The sequence below is a fragment of the Neoarius graeffei genome, chromosome 1 (assembly GCF_027579695.1).
Source record: "Neoarius graeffei isolate fNeoGra1 chromosome 1, fNeoGra1.pri, whole genome shotgun sequence".
Lineage (NCBI taxonomy): Eukaryota > Metazoa > Chordata > Actinopteri > Siluriformes > Ariidae > Neoarius > Neoarius graeffei.
This window is the reverse complement of record NC_083569.1, coordinates 109,037,155-109,054,390: the sequence shown is the minus strand read 5'-3', so window position 1 is coordinate 109,054,390 and position 17,236 is coordinate 109,037,155. Positions and strand designations below refer to the sequence as shown.

The window sequence follows — 17,236 nt, the reverse complement described above, 5'->3', positions numbered from 1 at the left end:
GATATGCACTGGGATCATGTGACGTGCTGTCTAATTAGTCATGTGATTAGCGTATCCGTGTATTGGCGTTGCTGTGTGCACTGGGAATGGTTTTGTTGCGGGCACAGAAATTTTGTGTGTGTACGCGAATCGTTGTAAAAACGTTAATCTGATGATCCGCTGATTCGAAATAATGTAAACAGGGCCTGAGGCTGCCAGTCAGTGTGTGACACCCCCCCCCCGAAAATCCTAGCTACGCCCCTGATTTACATGAGAAATTTGGTATTCATTGGTGTGTTTAAATTTACAGACAATATGAACTAATGTAAACAATTGGCTTCAACTCGCATAAATATGAATTGGAAATTTTTAGTTCACTATGCAAACACACAACTCTACTATTGATAAACGAGGCTCAGTGTCCCCAACATTGAAACCTGAAAACTTTAGAAACTCTAACAGACCTTTACTTTTTAACAGTACCGTTTTGGGATTTTGCTGAGTTTACCTTCAACTGTCTGATTTTTTTTTCAAAGTAATGAATTGTGTAGGCAGGAAAATCACCGCGTTTTCTAAATGCACTCCTGAAAATTACTCATTAACTAGGGGAATTAAATTTGATATTTTTGACATGTTAATCATTAATGTACATGAAAGGAAAAGGCTTAAAAGTTATAACTTGTTTTAGTGAAAATAAGTACTAAAATGCACTAGAATGCAGGGGTTTGCGTGTTGTTATTAAAATTTTTTCGGGGGTTGTTGCCCCCCCCCCCCCCCCCCCCCCCCAATCTTAGTTTGACTTTGAAAAGTTCAGGATTTTTTTTCTTTGCTCCACTTTCATCTCTAAATGAGAGACAGAGAGAGATTCCAAGAGAAGGGAGTTTCAGAAGGTGGGGGCCTACTTCACATACACACAATTGCATAGAGATTGATGCCTTTTTTTTTTCTCTGGCACATACAAACAATACAGATAATACAATTCAGCACTTTTATTTCTTTAGACGCACACACCTGTCTGTTCAGAACTCAAAAGTGTATCCAGTAGCTTCTTCAGATACTATACACCAAATGTAGGCAATACCTTTCGCAAAACTCTCAACTTTTTTAGAGCGGTATCCACAGGTGCACACAAACTGCAGTGTGGTTCTCACAACACGTTCTAACAGTGACCACGTTTACATGCACATCCAAATCGAGCTGCTGTCGGTAATCGAGCTGAAGGTCCCAGCAGGGTGCCAGAGAAATCCAATCCTACATGCACACAACTGAAATCAGGCTATTGTGTGAGGTGCATTGTGCACCCGAGCCACAGGTGGCGCAACACGCCCCATCGTGTTGGTACACTTCCGGTTGTCGTCATGAAGAAGAGCTATTCAAGCGTGTAAACAAAGTTATCAGTTCCGTGTTCTCCATTGCGCGTTTTTCTCCCGTCCATGAATTTTAATATATTCAACTCCTTAAGCTGAATGAGCGTGAACTCTGTCTCCTCATTGCTCCAGAAGTGCACGTTTCTGCTTGCCTGTGGCAGTGGGGGCGTGGTCAAGCGCCGGTCTGTGACAGGAGGGCGGAGCCAGGGAAGATGAGTGGCAGAATTACTACACCTGACGGTAATTAACCTGTGTTTGTGTGTCTTCCCAGTAACCGCGCCCTATTTAGGGAGAGCAGAGGGGAGAGCTCATCCCGGGACTAGAACACAGCGTGTGTGTGTTTTTCTCTCAAGAATAAAAGTAGGCTGTTAAACTGAAAAGTCTGACAATAAAAAGCCTATTAGTACCAGAAGCTTTGTCCTGCCGTCCTCTGTGCTCCACCCACACTTCAGAGAGCTCTACATCGCCATTTTCTCTTCTTCGTTTGTTCCTCCTGACCTCTTCTGCTGCTCGCTACTACTGTTGTCATGCCGACCGAGGCTGTTGTGTTTCCCGCTTGTGGTCTCGTCACTCGTCACTTCCGGAAGTAGCTCGACAACTAGCTCGATAGGGTATACATGCGCAAAGTAGCTCGGCAGAAATCGCATAAACTAGGTCGTGTAGCTCGATTCCGAGAAATCAAGTTCGGTTCAATTTCAGCCGAATTAAGGTGTATACATGGCATTTTGAACTTCGATTTCAGTCGAGCAACGGCAGAAATTCGATTCTCTCTATGGGCATGTAAACGTAGTGAGTGTGACCTGCACATGAAGCCCTTTATTTATAACAAAAAGCGGTATTGCTGAATTTTACGCATGACTTGTCTTCCTTACAGGCTTTTCTCACAAACAGCAACTTTTCTGCAACTCTTAAGACTAGAAATTTTTAGGGTAAGTCAGCCAGTAGAAAATACTACTAATACAGTAGAAAACGACAAAAGCCAAACCCTATGCCAACTTCCCTTTCAATCTCAGAATTAGTGTTTAACAAAAATGTTTCCACTTTGTTCAAATTTGGAGAATTTAGGTGTCTTACCACCACACTTGGAAAACTAAAACCATAACTGCACAAACTTTTTATAGATAAACTTGGAAGCGCGCACAAAAAAAAAAATTGCTCACCTTTTGGTTGCAGACGCTTTTTATGCAGTTCAGACACTCGGGTGCAGCCAGGCAAGAGGCTTCTTCCAAATCACGTCAGGGTCACCAAATATGTCGTGGAAACTCTCCCAAGCAAAAATAATTCAAAGTCAAAGACATTGCTGAAAAGTTTAGACTTTTAATAAATCAATCTGTAGAGTGATCTGACTAAGTCATAAATCAATTGGATGGGGGGAAAAAAGATATTTACAATTTTCGATTTACTAGTGCAACAAATAGAATATCATGAAAAATTTCAGTATTTTTCATCAGTTATTGAAACATTCTGACTGCAAAGTTGAATTCTGTTCTATTTCTGTTGCTGTTGGAGGTTCGAGATGTTTCCTGTGTGTAAATGTTTTGCAAAGATATAATGTGTCCCGTGTTTTACGATTCCGGAGATAGCTGAAGCAAGTGAGCGACGGTATCACGTGACCACCGTGGGGCATGTCTGACCTACTTTTACCCAAAACAAGTCAGCATGGGCAAACATGATGGACTCCGCTTTCCTGCCAGAGGAAAAGAAAAGGAAAATATGAAGGCGAATATGCCAGAAAAGCAGTGGAAACCAAAATGTCATGAAGTGACAGATTGACTGTTGGAATCAACTGAAGGATGAAACGGGTGCGAAATCTGACAGAATTTGCAGCGCTTGTCTTGGATTGGGGAGATATTTCTTTCTCTGTCAGATCAAAACATTTGGTATCCAACTCCATCCTCAACTCCATCCTCCATCTTTTCTCTGTAACTAGATATATTTATAGATAAAGATGTATTTGTCTTTTGTTTCACGGATTTGTTCATGAATGTCAACCACAAATTACATATGATTTCAGAACCCTTTGAGGTCAATGCAGAGTCACAGTGTTTTCTGCACATCACCATCTTGGTGTGACCCAGTTCCATCATATATGCTAATTAGTTCAAGCTCCTCGCGTTTGGCTGTTTCTGTAGGGACATACTGTTTGGCTCCAAGAGGGAGGATATTGAGTCCCAAATCGGAGGAAAGCGACCCTCAGCATATCCAAATGATCACATTTTGTCCACATAATATTGTTCTTGCGGGACACAGGAAAACGCCATGCTCAATTAAAAAATAAATAAAAATAAATAATTTCGGACGATTTTGCAGTCGTTACCTTTCACTTTCTTAAAATGTAATATATTCTAGACTCATTACATGTAAACTAAAATGCTTCAAGCTTTTTAAAATTTTGATAAGGCCTACAACACAATCTCAAAATATTAGAATATTTCATTTTGAATTTGAATAAAACGATAGAAATACCATGCATCTCTTGGTCTAGTTCCGTTCACTCGACCACAATCATGGGAAAGACTGCTGACTTGACAATTGTCCAGAAAGCAATCATTGACCCCCTCCACAAGTAGGGTAAGCCACAGAAGGCCATTGCTGAAAAGGCTGGCTGGAAAAGGTGCACAAGCAACAGGGATGGCTACAATCTTGAGAAAATTGTCAAAAGTTGAATCATGTATGAGCTGAGAAAGTTAATGCTGGCTAAAACAGAAAGGTGTCAGCATTAACTGTTTCTGTAGTTTGTGCTATAGTAGCTCTTCTGTGGGATTGGACCGTATGGGCTTGCCTTTGTGCCCCAAGCGAATCAGTGAGCCTTGGCTGCCCATGACCCTATCGCAGGTTCACTGGTTGTCTTTTATTGAACCACTTTTGATGGGTACTAACTACGGCATACCAAAAACACCCCACAAGAAGTGCCCTTTTTGAGATGCTGAGACCCAATCATCGAGCCATCACAATTTGGCCCTTGTCAAAGTCGTTCAGATCCTTATGCTTGCCCATTTCTCCTGCTTCCAACACATCAACTTTGAGAACTGACTATTCTCTTGCTGCCAAATACATCCTACCCCTTGACAGGTGCTATTGTAACAACATAATCAATGTAATTAGTGATGCAGTGCATAGCACGGCATCACTATTGTTCTTCTATGCGTTTCTTATTATTCTTTTTATTATTATTATTATTATTATTATTATTATTCATCTTCCGTACCGATTTTGATTGCTAATAACTCAATAACCGTGCATCGCGCGCAGGCAGGCTGCATACCAAAACGTGCGGATCGGTCGGACTCGGCGTGCTATTACTTTTACCGATATTCAGTCAAACCCTCTAGCGCCACCAACGGCTCAAGTCTCAGGCACATTTCTGCTTATAACTTTTCAACCGTTGGTCCGATTTTCGAAAACTTGGTCTCGCCGGAATCCTTGGACCCAGCCGAGTCCAGTGGACCCTATGACGTCACTTTCCGCCCGACTAATTTTCCCGCCATTTTGAATTTATTCTTGTTCATCTTTACATGCAAACTTTGATTGCGTGTAACTCGGGGACCGTTCATTGCACACGGGCAAGCTATATATCAAAACGTGCGGCTCGATCGGACTTGGTGTGCTGTTGCTTTGAACATTCCTTGTGTGAAACTCCCTAGCGCCACCAACGGCTCAAAGTCTCGTGTAAATTTCCCATTCATTTCTATGGAGTTTTTGGAAAACTTCAAACGTCCCCCTCTGCGTCTCCTTAGCAACCACTTAATGTCGGGAAATTTTGCACACTGTTTCTTCACACACTCAAGGTTCGTCTCAGCAAGTTTCAAGTCACTGCATTAAACTCTCTAGCGCCACCAACTGCTCAAACTCGAGGGTCCAGGTCGGCGGTACGTTTCCGCTTGTAACTTTTGAACCGTTGGTACGATTTTCGAAAACTTGGTTTCGCTGGACTCATTGGGCCAGGACGAATCCAGGGGACCCTTTGACAAAATTTTGAACACCGGAAAGTTTTCCCGCAATTTTGCATTTTTTGAAAATCACTTAAAATGCTTCTCATCGCTCATTTTTTGACTCACCTCTCCCAAACTTGGTACAGTGCACCATTGAACGCAGCTGCACAATACAATTATTTGGTGTTCAGAATTTCATTAACGTGGGGCCGTGGCGGCCAATCAAATTTGCGCCCGCAGCTCGAGGTCGCTGGTACTTTTCTGCTTGTAACTTTTGAACCGTTGGTCCGATTTTGAAAAACTTGGTATGCTTGGATTGCTTGGCCCATGCCGAGTCCAGAGCACCCTTTGATGTCATTTTCAACCCTGAAAAATTTTCCGCCATTTTGAGTTATGCGAAAATCAATCATACTGCTTCTCCTCCCTCAATTTTTAACCACTTTCTCCCAAACTTGGTCTTTGGCTTCTTGGCGCTAATGTGCATAAAAGACTTGCCCGGAGTTTGCGATTTCAGGACCCTTTGGCTGTGGTAGCCTATCAAAATTGGCCGCTCATACGCGAATCAGGAAGATTGGTCATATCTCGGCCGCCCTTTGGCGTACCTTAACGAATCTTCGGGTCATTATGCCACGCCCCTCCACAAAGGCCAGCAAAAAAAAATGGTACAAACTGGCCACTAGGGGGCGCTATACCTAGGGCGCGAAAAAATCACCCGAAATATCCCATTCATTTCTATGGGTTCCGTACACATTTTTGATTGCGAATAACTCATTAACCGTTCATCGCACACGGGCAAGCAATATATCAAAACGTGCGGCTCGATCGGACTCGGTGTGCTATTGCTTTGTTCATTATTCTGTGAAACTCTCTAACGCCACCAACAGCTCAAAGTCTCAGCTGCATTTCCCATTCATTTCTATGGAGTTTCTGAAAAACTAGCTGCCTTTTGGGTGGTGCTTTCACCTAGAGGCGTGGCTCTACGCACTGCATCACTCTCACGATTTCCCGCAGGGGAATTGTCTAGTATTCATTTTGTTACACTACTTTTTACTCATACGCATATTTTGATTGCTAATAACTCACTAACCGTTCATCGGACACAGGCAGGCCATATATCAAACCGTGCGTCTCGGTCGGTCTCGGCGTGCTATTACTTTTCCCGATATTCAGTCAAACCCTCTAACGCCACCAGTGGCTCAAGTCTCAGGCACATTTCTGCTTGTAACTTTTCAACCTTTGGTCCGATTTTCGAAAACTTGGTGTCCCTGAAATCCTTGGGCCCAGACGAATCCAACGCGCCCTATGACGTCATTTTCCGCCCGCCTACTTTTCCCGCCATTTTGAATTTATTCTTATTCATCTTCCGTGCAGATTTTTGATTGCGAATAACTCATTAACCGTACCTCGCACACGGGCAAGCTGTATATCAAAACGTGCGGCTCGATCGGACTCGGTGTCCTATTGCTTTGTACGGTATTCTCTTTAACTCTCTAGCGCCACCAACGGCTCAAAGTCTCAGCTACAGTACATTTCCCATTCATTTCTATGGAGTTCTTGGCAAACTGTGGATTGCGAATAACTCATTAACCATACATCGCACACGGGCAAGCAATATATCAAAACGTGCGGCTCGGTCGGACTCGGTGACCTGCTGCTTTGTACGTTACTCAGTCAAACTCTCTAGCGCCACCAACGGCTCAAAGTCTCGTGTAAATTTCCCATTCATTTCTATGGAGTTTTTAGATTACTCCACACTCCGCCCTCTGCGCCTCCATAGCAACCCCTTAACGTCGTGAAATTTTGCACACCCTTTCTTCTCACTCTCAAGGTTCTTCTCAGCAAGTTTCAGCTCACCACCTTAAACTCTCTAGCGCCACCAACATCTTAAAACCTCAGGTAAATTTCCCATTAATTTCTATGGACTTCTTGGCAAACTAGCTGCCTCTTGGGTGGTGCTTTCACATAGAGGCCTGGCTAAACGCACTGCATCACTCTCGCGATTTCCCGCAGGGGAATTGTCTAGTTCACTTTATCTGTCAGTGTTTTTAATTTTATGGCTGATCTGTGTGTTTGACACTCTGCAAAAGTCTTGGGCACGTGTAAAGAAATGCTGTCAACCAAAAATGGTTTCAAAAATGATGTTGAAACATTAAAAAAAAAAAAAAAAGAACTATGGCGAGCAGTAAACCATAATAAATGAAACAGTCAGTATTTGGTGTGAGACTACCCTTTGCTTAAAAAAAAAAATGGTAGTTTCAGGTACAATGAGTGCAGTTTTACAGTGGGTACGGAAAGTATTCAGACCCTTTAAATTTTTCACTCTTTGTTTCATTGCAGCCATTTGCTAAAATCAAAAAAGTTCATTTAATATCTTGACAGAAAAAAACAGAAATGTAGAAATTTTTGCAAATTTATTAAAAAAGAAAAACTGAAATATCACATGGTCATAAGTATTCAGACTCTTTGCTGTGACACTCGTATTTAACTCACATGCTGTCCATTTCTTCTGATCCTTCTTGAGATGGTTCGACTCCTCCATTGGAGTCCAGCTGTGTTTAATTAAACTGATTGGACTTGATTAGGAAAGGCACACATCTGTCTATATAAGACCTTCCAGCTCACAGTGCATGTCAGAGCAAATGAGAATCATGAGGTCGAAGGAACTGCCTAAGGAGCTCAGAGACAGAATTGTGGCAAGGCACAGATCTGGCCAAGGTTACAAAAGAATTTCTGCAGCACTCAAGGTTCCTAAGAGCACAGTGGCCTCCATAATCCTTAAATGGAAGAAGTTTGGGACGACCAGAACTCTTCCTAGACCTGGCCGTCCAGCCAAACTGAGCAATCGTGGGAGAAGAGCCTTGGTGAGAGAGGTAAAGAAGAACCCAAAGGTCACTGTGGCTGAGCTCCAGAGATGCAGTAGGGAGATGGGAGAAAGTTCCACAAAGTCAACTATCACTGCAGCCCTCCACCAGTCGGGGCTTTATGGCAGAGTGGCCCGACGGAAGCCTCTCCTCAGTGCAAGACATGTGAAAGCCCGCATAGAGTTTGCCAAAAAAAACACATGAAGGACTCCCAGACTATGAGAAATAAGATTCTCTGGTCTGATGAGACGAAGATTGAACTTTTTGGCGTTAATTTTAAGCGGTATGTGTGGAGAAAACCAGGCACTGCTCATCACCTGCCCAATACAATCCCAACAGTGAAACATGGTGGTGGCAGCATCATGCCATGGGGTGTTTTTCAGCTGCAGGGACAGGACGACTGGTTGCAATTGAAGGAAAGATGAATGCGGCCAAGTACAGAGATATCCTGGAAGAAAACCTCTTCCAGAGTGCTCAGGACCTCAGACTGAGCCGAAGGTTCACCTTCTAACAAGACAATGACCCTAAGCACACAGCTAAAATAACAAAGGAGTGGCTTCGGAACAACTCTGTGACCATTCTTGACTGGCCCAGCCAGAGCCCTGACCTAAACCCAATTGAGCATCTCTGGAGAGACCTGAAAATGGCTGTCCACCAACATTCACCATCCAACCTGACAGAACTGGAGAGGCTCCCCAAATCCAGGTGTGAAAAACGTGTTGCATCATTCCCAAGAAGACTCATGGCTGTACTAGCTCAAAAGGGTGCTTCTACTCAATACTGAGCAAAGGGTCTGAATACTTATGACCATGTGATATATTTCAGTTTTTCTTTTTTAATAAATTTGCAAAAATTTCTACATTTCTGTTTTTTTCTGTCAAGATGGGGTGCTGAGTGTACATTAATGAGAAATAAAATGAACTTTTTTGATTTTAGCAAATGGCAGCAATGAAACAAAGAGTGAGAAATTTAAAGGGGTCTGAATACTTTCCGTACCCACTGTATAAGGAAATGAGCTGTAGGTTTTACTGAGCATCTTGCAAAACCAGCCGCAGATCTTCTGGACACTTTGCGACACTTGCTTCTTAATTTTGAAACAAAACTCATTAGCCTTCATTGTTTTTTAATCTGAAAAGTGGGCTCTTATGGAATATGCTGCTCAGATACTTTTTTCCCTGTAACAATTTTGTGCTGGGAAACAAATGTTTGGAACTCTAAAATGTTTTTGTACTGACTCGATAAATACAGAAGTCATAAAATGGAAATCTATAACAATTTGTATGAAATAAAATGGGGTAGAACAACATCCGGAATATGGAGAACTACAACAGTGACACATTTCTCAATGTCACTTGTGAGGGTATCAATGAAGTGTTTTGATAAATTTGGGTACTTTGTGTCTATATAATAAAAAGAAAGTCACATGTTGGCTTGAAGATATGAAGTTTATCTTCTCGTATTGAAAAATGTGCATTTTTCATCCACAATACATCGTGGATCTGATACCCCTTTTCCACCAAATCAGTTCCAGGGCTGGTTCAGGGCCAGTGCTTAGTTTGGAACTGGGTTTTCTGTTTCCACTGACAAAGAACTGGCTCTGGGCCAGAAAAACCGGTTCCAGGGTAGCACCAACTCTTTGCTGGGCTAGAGGAAAGAACTGCTTATGTCAGTGGGGGGGCGGAGTTGTTAAGACCAACAACAATAGCAAGACCGCGAGAGGGCGCCATTTTTAAATAAGCGTCGAGATATCATGGATGCAGTAAAGCAGCAGTCATCCATTATTATTGTTGTTGCTTCTTCTTCTCCGTGTTGTTGTTGCTTCGATGTTTGCGCCAAGGTTTATGCAAACGCAGCGACGTAACTGACGTATACAGTGACGTAATGACGTGGCTCCCCTTAGCACCCTGAGCTATGGAAAAGCAAACTGGTTCTCAGCTGGTTCGCAATTTGAACGAGTTGTGAACCAGCACTGGCCCCGAACCAGCCCTGGAACTGATTTGGTGGAAAAGGGGTATGAGTGACATGTTTGCCAATACCTTCACTCCGATGACATCACTTCAAGTGTTTTGCCACTGACTTGACATGTTGACAAGATGGTGACCTGGTTCAAAATTCCAATTCTTTTGATTAACTTGGATATTTTTTGTGGATATGTCTCGATAATATTAACATTTTCATGGTGGCACGATGAAGCTTGTCTTGTCATGTTGAAAAATATCACGTTCACTTTGCTCAGTTGTGATGTATACATTCACCGCTTAAAGATAAACTTCATATCTTTGCGCAACCATGTAATAGTCTCTTTGTGTGAGAGTGAGTGAGTGATTTTTGAAGCATCTTGAATCATTTCATTATGTTTTCCAGATGTACCACTGCTCAGATTGTGGGAAAAGTTTTATGAAGGGTCACCAGTGCATCCACGACGACGAGAAGCCGCATCACTGTGGACAGTGTGGGAGGAGTTTTTCTCATCAGAGTCATCTCAAACGACACCAACTCATCCACACAGGAGGGAAGCCGTATTACTGTGGACAGTGTGGGAAGAGTTTTACTTCTAGGAGTCATCTCCAACAGCATGAGCGCATCCACACAGGAGAGAAGCCGTATCACTGTGGACAGTGTGGGAAGAGTTTTACTCAGCAGAGTAATCTCCAACAGCATGAGCGCATCCACACAGGACAGAAGCCGTATCACTGTGGACAGTGTGGTAAGGGTTTTACTTGTCAGAGTACTCTCAAACAGCACGAGCGTATCCACACAGGAGTGAGGCCATATCACTGTGGACAGTGTGGGAAGAGTTTTATTCAGCAGTCTTATCTCCAGCAGCATGAGCGCATCCACACAGGAGAGAAGCCATTTTACTGTGGACAATGTGGGAGCAGTTTTACTCGTCAGAGTCATCTCCAACGGCATGAGCGTATCCACGCAGGAGAGAAGCCTTATTGTTGCGGACAGTGTGGGAAGAGCTTTACTTATCGGAGTGTTCTCCAACAGCATGAGCGTATCCACACAGGAGAGAAGCCATATCGCTGTGGACAGTGTGGTAAGGGTTTTACTTGTCAGAAAAGTCTCCAACAGCATGAGCGTATCCACACAGGAGAGAAGCCGTATCGCTGTGGACAGTGTGAGAGGAGTTTTACTCAGCAGAGTGCTCTCCAACAGCATGAGCGTATCCACACAGGAGAGAAGCCATATTGCTGTGGACAGTGTGGGAAGGGTTTTACTTGTCAGAGTAATCTCCAACAGCATGGGCGTATCCACACAGGAGAGAAGCCGTATCGCTGTGGACAGTGTGGTAAGGGTTTTACTTGTTGGAGTAACCTCCAACAACATGGACGTATCCACACAGGAGAGAAGCCGTTTTACTGTGGACAATGTGGGAACAGTTTTACTCGTAAGGGTCATCTCCAACGGCATGAGCGTATCCACACAGGAGAGAAGCCTTATTGCTGCGGACAGTGTGGGAAGAGCTTTACTCATCAGAGTGTTCTCCAACAGCATTTGCGTATCCACACAGGAGAGAAGCCATATTGCTGTGGACAGTGTGGTAAGGGTTTTCCTTGTCGGAGTACTCTCCAACGGCATGAGCGTATCCACACAGGAGAAAAGCCATATCCTTGTGGACCGTGTGGGGAAGAGTTTTCATCACCCAAGTGCCTTCCACAGCCACCCGCAGATTCATAAAGGACAGAAGCCATATTAGTGCGGGCAATGTGGAGGGGGTTTTACCAACAGCTCTTGACATGGGAATTTGTCAAGTTAAGATATACATGTTTATATATTCTTTTTTTTTTTTTAAGGTAATGGGAAATTTCGGCTAAAACTGTGAACTTCCATTACAGAAGCAGTCACATGGGTCAGTTTTTCAAGATTTGAAAGCTTGTGTTTTCATGAAAGGCCTTTTTAAAGTTTTCCAATGCTGAAAAGATCAAGAAATTCGAGAAATACACCACTGAGATATGGATATTTTAAAGTAGTCGGATTTAACTTTTTAAGAGAAGTCAGAAATTAAGAAATTTGCTTGGGAAGTTTACAGACCCAATTCTAAAAATTTGGGGCACTGTATAAAACGTAAATAAACTACGATTTTGCAAATAATGGAAACCCTATATTTAATTGAAAATGGTACAAAGACAAATCACATGTTGAAACAGATTTATTTATTTATTTATTTATTTATTGAAAAAAATTGCTCATTTTGAATTTGATTTACAAAGACATTTCAGAAAAGTTGGGACAGGGGCAACAAAAGACTGAATAAGGCCCACTTTACACGGGGACGGTATAAAACAAAAACGCAAAAGTCCGTTTTCGTTCTCACTTTTTTCCGCGTCTACACGACCGTTTTCAAGGAGGAAATCTGCGTCTATACGGTGACGCATAAATGTCTCCGCTATGTCTGCATGCATGCGCAACGTCTTCTGTCTTGTCTGATCTGCACATCTGCGCCGCTGTTCTGTCAAGTTATCCTACCAAGCCTACTACGCATGCGCGAAATCCAGGAGGGTAGGAAAATTCAACAGTAGTTTTGTCCCACCGATCAGCTGGGCTGATAGGAAATCGGTGAGAATTTCACGCATTTGCCGATTTTTGTTTTGTGCGTATTGGTCGAGTCTTTGGCCGAGTCAAATAATTTGTAATGACTTGTTTTGAATAATAAAACGGTCTGTATGAGAACTTGCTAGGATAACTTTACAGAACACCGGTCCGGCTGAGGTACTGTAGTGCTCGAGGGAGGAGCAGGAGCAAACCGAAACTCTTTTAATCTGCCTTTATTAAGTAACACTCACTCTTGTTTCGGTGAAGAAGAGAAAAGGCAGTGTCCATCTCAGCAAAATAAACCCGTTCGGCTGCTAGTTTTGTTTTCAGTCTCGGGTTTATGGTTTCACGAGCGGCTTGAATAGGCGGCGCACGCGTGCGGGTGTGTGTAACTTGGCGACACCAAACTGAGGAGCTCCAGCTGGGCGGGTGAGAAGGAAAACACATCTACTGCATTAAAACACAGAGCAGCTTGAAGGTCCGTTGGATCGATGTAATCAGACATGCTCTTACTTTTTTACTTACTTTCTTACTTCCCGGGCTGGCATGTGCAGTATATGACATGTATGACGTAAACGTGTACCCGACGTGAGCAGATCCGAGCAGAGTTTCGCGTATTGGGTAGTTTAGACGGATATGCAACGGGGGCCGTTTTTAACTTATCCACTTTGAAAGGCGTTTTCAATTTTATCCGTTTTTCAGCCTCGGAAACGCCGTCCTCGTGTAAACGAAAGGCACTTCTGATAAAATATTTAGTCGTTTTTACCCGACAGCGTCCTCGTGTAAACGGGCCCTAAGTTGTGCATTGCTTTTAAAAAACTAATTTGGTTAATTAGCAACAGGTCAATAACATGTCTGGGTATAAAAAGAGCATCCCAGTGAGGCTAAGTCTCTCAAAAGTAAAGATGGGGAGGGGTTCATCACTCTGGGAAAGGCTGCATGGGCAAACAGTGCAACAATTTTAAGAATAACGTTCCTCAATGGAAAATTACAAAGAATTTGGGGATCACATCATCTATGGTACATTATCATTAAAAGATTCAGAGAATCTGGAGAAATCTCTGTATGCAAGAGATGAGGCTGAAAACTGACACTGGATGTCAATATATATCACTCAGCATTAATGATGCCTCCCCAGATGTACAAGCTACACGTCCTGTGCACTAATGCACCCTCATACCATCACAGATGCTGGCTTTTGAACTGTACACTGATGAGCCGCATAGTCCCTCTTCTCTTTAACCTATGATCTTCAGGCCCTCAGGCGACACTGCATTAAAAGCGAACACGTGTCCGTTGTGGGAATCACTGTATGGGCTCAGGAACACTTCAGAAAGCCATCGTCTGTGAAAACAGTTCATTACTGCATCCGCAAATGCAAGTTAAAACCAGATATAAACAATATCCAGGAACACTGCCACCTTCTCTGGGCCCGTTCTCTTTTATGATTGACTGAGGCGAAGTGGAAAACTGTCCCGAGGTCTGACGAATCAAAAGTAGAAATTCTTTTTAGAAATCATGGACTCCACGTCCTCCAGGCTAAAGAGGAGAGGGACCATCCAGCTCATCAGTGTACAGTTCAAAAGCAGTGTGTGTATGTATACTGTTTCAGAGCAATATGCTGCCATACAGACAAAATCTGTTTCAGGGAAGGTCTTCCTTCTTTCTGCAAGACAATTCCAAACCACTTTCTGCACACATTAAGGCCAAGTTTACATTAGACCGTATCTGTCTCGTTTTCTTCGCGGATGCACTGTCCGTTTACATTAAAACGCCTGAAAATGCCGGGAAACGGGAATCCGCCAGGGTCCACGTATTCAATCCAGATCGTGTCTGGTCCGGTGCTGTGTAAACATTGAGAATACGCGAATACGCTGTGCTGAGCTCTAGCTGGCGTCGTCATTGGACAACGTCACTGTGACATCCACCTTCCTGATTCGCTGGCGTTGGTCATGTGACGCGACTGCTGAAAAACGGCGCGGACTTCCGCCTTGTATCACCTTTCATTAAAGAGTATAAAAGTATGAAAATACTGCAAATACTGATGCAAATACTGCCCATTGTGTAGTTATGATTGTCTTTAGGCTTGCCATCCTTCCACTTGCAAGTGGTAAGTGATATGCACTGGGATCACACACACAGCGGCTCAGTCCCGAATCACTGCTCGTGCGCTTCACTCGCGCGCTGTGTGAGCTGCGCAGGGCCAGAGTGCGCACCCTCCAGAGGGCACTCGCTGTTCAGGGCGGAGTGATTTGGAGCGCAGGATGCCTGCGGAGCCGAGCATATCCGTGTATTGGTGTTGCTGTGTGCACGCGAATCGTGTATTGGTGTTGCTGTGTGCACGCTAATCGTTTTAAAAACGTTAATCTGATGATCCGCTGATACGGTCTAATGTAAACCCCACCTAAAACTGCATGGTTTTGTAGTAAGAGAGTCCGGGTGTGAAACTGGCCTGCCTGCAGTGTAGACCTGTCTCCCATTTAAAACATTTGGCGCATTATGAAGTTCAGAATACAACAAAGGAGACCCCAAACAGTTGAGCAACAGAAACTGTATATCTGGCAAGAATGGGACATTTCTCTTTCAAAATTACAGCAATTGGTCTCCTCAATTCCCAATAGTTTGCAGTGTGTTGTCAAAAGTAGAGGTGATGCGACATCGTGGTAAACATGCCCTTGTCCCAACTTTTTTGAAACATGTTGCTGATATCAAATTCAAAATGAGCATATATTTTTCCAAAAAAACAATAGAATTTCTGTTTCAACATCTGATATGTTGTCTTTGTACTATTTTTCAGTGAAATATAGGGTTTCCATGATTTGCAAATCATTTATATTCCATTTTATTTAAGTTTTCCACAGTATCCCAAATTTATGGTAGTGTAGTGGTTAGCAAGCCTCAACACCAGGCATTGCCCCAACCGAATGCCCGATTTGTCCGAGCAAGATGCTCGGGCAGAAATATTTTAGCGAGTTAGGCCCGTTCAGGCATACCTATGGTCTGCTTCTTTAAGCACAAAAATTATTTTCAGGTAAAAACAAGACATGTTAATCTGCATCCTTGCCTCCCCTGTGATCGCCGTTTTTTTTTTTTTTCTTCCTGATTTGTAACGGCGATTCTGATTGGCTCACTTCGTGTGCGCATGCGCATTTGTGCTTTTCATTGCTACTACGAGTGGTCGCTGGTGCCCGCTACTTTTTCCCGGGTTGACTTCAGGGCATCCACATATAAACCCCTTGCACTGACGTCACATTTACTTTAGCAATCGTCGCTACCCGATGCCTGGGGGGCAGGCGAACTTTGCTCACATACTGAAGCCAAGCAAAGATGTCTGGCGTCTGTTGCTGTTGTCTGAAGAAAACTACAGCTAAAAAAGCTCTACTACCAGATTGCTTGGTCAGAAAGAAGTGAAGAATATATATACATGGAAATTTAGTTTATTAGCGGTTATGATCTGTACAAAATTCCTCAAAATGACTGGAGTGATGGTGCAGATTTGTGGCCTAGTGTTAGCATTAGGTACATGTTGGAATATACCTTCTTTTTCCCGAAGAGTCTCGACATGGAAGAACAGTTGAAAAAAAAAATTACAAAAGCAAGAAAACCTTCTTTGTGTAAAGACTTTTTTTTTTTTCCTGACATCAGCTTTTGAGAACAGAATGCTGCAAAAGCCAAAGCATTTACTCTCAAAGGACTCCGACCTGAACTGTGAGCTAGATGGTTTTCCCGGCCATCCATGTCTTAACAACCCCAAGGACATCTAGTTACAGAGCTGTTTGCACTCTGTCATTTATAGATTGGAGCTTATTATTGTTAAAACAATATTTGAAGTGTTTTGTAAAATAAAATATCTTGCTCTAGAATTTCAATGTTGTAAGATTTTATTTTAATTTTATCTTTGTGGATGGTACAATAATTACAAATGCTAACAGAATCAACACATTCCAGTTGTAGCTCTAGTCGTATAGTAACTATCATCGCAAGGGTGATTGTAATTTCAATAAACTGGTAATGTTCAGTTCCCTCTTCATTTATTCTCTATTCAAAAGCACAGCTGAGTCACACGGGTTGATAAGTATGTAATGCACAGTAACAGTTTTATCCAAAATAGTTTTTCCTGCCTTCGTCAATTTATTTCCATTTCATATGCGTGCAGCTGTTGTAAAGTTCAGTGTGTTTTTGTGTAGAACTTTCTTGAACTAGGGGTTCATTTCTACACTCTGGCTCCATGGGGACATTTTGCACAGGACTGGGTTCCTCTGATAACAGAAACAAAGCTTCAGCACTCTGCTCTTAATCTTTTCTGTTCTTTCAGGATATATCATGCATGTTGCTCCTTGTTGAATTTTTTCCTGAGTTCTGTCCGAGTTGTTTGAAACCAATCTGGGTTTTCCATGTTAAAGAAGGAAGCTGCTTCACCTGTAAGAAGATCAAACACTTTTTCATGAAGAAGCTGAATCGAATGCGAGCAGAAAAAATAAAATGAGATTCTTAAGCAAACTCTTCCATGCTCGCTTCCGATTTTCTATTATTTAAAAAATACATTTTAAATATAATC

The 17,236-nt window shown here is 42.7% G+C and overlaps 1 pseudogene; it reads left to right on the top strand.

Annotated features, from left to right (window-relative positions):
* LOC132881608 (zinc finger protein 501-like) overlaps positions 1-12,260 on the top strand; it is a 46,546-nt pseudogene extending 34,286 nt beyond the window's left edge.
* The last annotated feature ends 4,976 nt before the right edge of the window (positions 12,261-17,236 follow it).